We start from the raw sequence: 3,796 nt of genomic DNA on the forward strand, positions 1-3,796 counted from the left end.
CAGGGAAGCCTCCCTATGATCTTAGTATGGAATAAAGACCCTGCTTTATCTTTAATAAATCCCTGTGCTTCTGCTCAGGCTAAATCTTTAATTAAACTCATTCACTCTATTAGGTTTGTTAAAGACCTTTGCACTCCCTTCGTCTCTCTGCTATAAATATGAACAACTGAACGGATCAATGTAACAACTACTAGACGTCTGTCCCATATAATCAAGGCGCGAAATAACTTTTGGCATGTAAACATTCAGTTCTTGTAAATTGATTCAGTTCTTGTAAATTGATTCAGTTCTTGTAAATTGATTCAGTTCTTGTAAAGACAGGTAGTGTTGGTTTCTATACCAGACAGGTAGTGTTGGTTTCTATACCAGACAGGTAGTGTTGGTTTCTATACCAGACAGGTAGTGTTGGTTTCTCTACCAGACAGGTACCAGACAGGTAGTGTTGGTTTCTATACCAGACAGGTACCAGACAGGTAGTGTTGGTTTCTCTACCAGACAGGTACCAGACAGGTAGTGTTGGTTTCTCTACCAGACAGGTACCAGACAGGTAGTGTTGGTTTCTCTACCAGACAGGTACCAGACAGGTAGTGTTGGTTTCTCTACCAGACAGGTACCAGACAGGTAGTGTTGGTTTCTCTACCAGACAGGTACCAGACAGGTAGTGTTGGTTTCTATACCAGACAGGTAGTGTTGGTTTCTCTACCAGACAGGTAGTGTTGGTTTCTCTACCAGACAGGTACCAGACAGGTAGTGTTGGTTTCTCTACCAGACAGGTAGTGTTGGTTTCTCTACCAGACAGGTACCAGACAGGTAGTGTTGGTTTCTATACCAGACAGGTAGTGTTGGTTTCTATACCAGACAGGTAGTGTTGGTTTCTCTACCAGACAGGTAGTGTTGGTTTCTATACCAGACAGGTAGTGTTGGTTTCTCTACCAGACAGGTAGTGTTGGTTTCTATACCAGACAGGTAGTGTTGGTTTCTATACCAGACAGGTACCAGACAGGTAGTGTTGGTTTCTATACCAGACAGGTACCAGACAGGTAGTGTTGGTTTCTCTACCAGACAGGTACCAGACAGGTAGTGTTGGTTTCTATACCAGACAGGTACCAGACAGGTAGTGTTGGTTTCTATACCAGACAGGTACCAGACAGGTAGTGTTGGTTTCTCTACCAGACAGGTAGTGTTGGTTTCTATACCAGACAGGTAGTGTTGGTTTCTCTACCAGACAGGTAGTGTTGGTTTCTATACCAGACAGGTAGTGTTGGTTTCTATACCAGACAGGTACCAGACAGGTAGTGTTGGTTTCTATACCAGACAGGTAGTGTTGGTTTCTCTACCAGACAGGTACCAGACAGGTAGTGTTGGTTTCTCTACCAGACAGGTACCAGACAGGTAGTGTTGGTTTCTATACCAGACAGGTAGTGTTGGTTTCTCTACCAGACAGGTAGTGTTGGTTTCTATACCAGACAGGTAGTGTTGGTTTCTATACCAGGAAGGTACCAGACAGGTAGTGTTGGTTTTCTCTACCAGGAAGGTACCAGACAGGTAGTGTTGGTTTCTCTACCAGACAGGTACCAGACAGGTAGTGTTGGTTTCTCTACCAGACAGGTACCAGACAGGTAGTGTTGGTTTCTCTACCAGACAGGTACCAGACAGGTAGTGTTGGTTTCTATACCAGACAGGTAGTGTTGGTTTCTCTACCAGACAGGTAGTGTTGGTTTCTATACCAGACAGGTACCAGACAGGTAGTGTTGGTTTCTATACCAGACAGGTACCAGACAGGTAGTGTTGGTTTCTCTACCAGACAGGTAGTGTTGGTTTCTATACCAGACAGGTAGTGTTGGTTTCTATACCAGACAGGTACCAGACAGGTAGTGTTGGTTTCTATACCAGACAGGTAGTGTTGGTTTCTATACCAGACAGGTAGTGTTGGTTTCTATACCAGACAGGTAGTGTTGGTTTCTATACCAGACAGGTAGTGTTGGTTTCTATACCAGACAGGTAGTGTTGGTTTCTATACCAGACAGGTAGTGTTGGTTTCTATACCAGACAGGTAGTGTTGGTTTCTCTACCAGACAGGTAGTGTTGGTTTCTATACCAGACAGGTAGTGTTGGTTTCTCTACCAGACAGGTAGTGTTGGTTTCTATACCAGACAGGTAGTGTTGGTTTCTATACCAGACAGGTAGTGTTGGTTTCTATACCAGACAGGTAGTGTTGGTTTCTATACCAGACAGGTAGTGTTGGTTTCTCTACCAGACAGGTAGTGTTGGTTTCTATACCAGACAGGTAGTGTTGGTTTCTATACCAGACAGGTAGTGTTGGTTTCTCTACCAGACAGGTACCAGACAGGTAGTGTTGGTTTCTCTACCAGACAGGTACCAGACAGGTAGTGTTGGTTTCTCTACCAGACAGGTACCAGACAGGTAGTGTTGGTTTCTCTACCAGACAGGTACCAGACAGGTAGTGTTGGTTTCTCTACCAGACAGGTACCAGACAGGTAGTGTTGGTTTCTATACCAGACAGGTACCAGACAGGTAGTGTTGGTTTCTCTACCAGACAGGTACCAGACAGGTAGTGTTGGTTTCTATACCAGACAGGTACCAGACAGGTAGTGTTGGTTTCTCTACCAGACAGGTAGTGTTGGTTTCTCTACCAGACAGGTACCAGACAGGTAGTGTTGGTTTCTATACCAGACAGGTAGTGTTGGTTTCTATACCAGACAGGTAGTGTTGGTTTCTATACCAGACAGGTAGTGTTGGTTTCTATACCAGACAGGTAGTGTTGGTTTCTATACCAGACAGGTAGTGTTGGTTTCTATACCAGACAGGTAGTGTTGGTTTCTATACCAGACAGGTACCAGACAGGTAGTGTTGGTTTCTATACCAGACAGGTACCAGACAGGTAGTGTTGGTTTCTCTACCAGACAGGTACCAGACAGGTAGTGTTGGTTTCTATACCAGACAGGTAGTGTTGGTTTCTATACCAGACAGGTACCAGACAGGTAGTGTTGGTTTCTATACCAGACAGGTAGTGTTGGTTTCTATACCAGACAGGTAGTGTTGGTTTCTATACCAGACAGGTAGTGTTGGTTTCTATACCAGACAGGTAGTGTTGGTTTCTATACCAGACAGGTAGTGTTGGTTTCTATACCAGACAGGTAGTGTTGGTTTCTATACCAGACAGGTAGTGTTGGTTTCTATACCAGACAGGTAGTGTTGGTTTCTATACCAGACAGGTAGTGTTGGTTTCTATACCAGACAGGTAGTGTTGGTTTCTATACCAGACAGGTAGTGTTGGTTTCTATACCAGACAGGTAGTGTTGGTTTCTCTACCAGACAGGTAGTGTTGGTTTCTATACCAGACAGGTAGTGTTGGTTTCTCTACCAGACAGGTAGTGTTGGTTTCTATACCAGACAGGTACCAGACAGGTAGTGTTGGTTTCTATACCAGACAGGTAGTGTTGGTTTCTATACCAGACAGGTAGTGTTGGTTTCTATACCAGACAGGTAGTGTTGGTTTCTATACCAGACAGGTATCGTTGGTTTATATACCAGACAGGTAGTGTTGGTTTCTACACCAAACAGGTAGTGTTGGTTTCTATACCAGACAGGTATTGTTGGTTTCTCAGAGGTTACTCTAAACATGGATCTGAGTCAGGGAGAAGAGAGGGCTGCTGGTCTTATTGTGGGGTATGTAGATGTGGTGGAGTAGCAGTGTCCTAGGGCTGCTGGTCTTATTGTGGGGTATGTAGATGTGGTGGAGCAGCAGTGTCCTAGGGCTGCTGGTCTTATTGTG

Source organism: Oncorhynchus keta, unplaced genomic scaffold (genome assembly GCF_023373465.1).
Source record: "Oncorhynchus keta strain PuntledgeMale-10-30-2019 unplaced genomic scaffold, Oket_V2 Un_scaffold_594_pilon_pilon, whole genome shotgun sequence".
Taxonomy (NCBI): domain Eukaryota; kingdom Metazoa; phylum Chordata; class Actinopteri; order Salmoniformes; family Salmonidae; genus Oncorhynchus; species Oncorhynchus keta.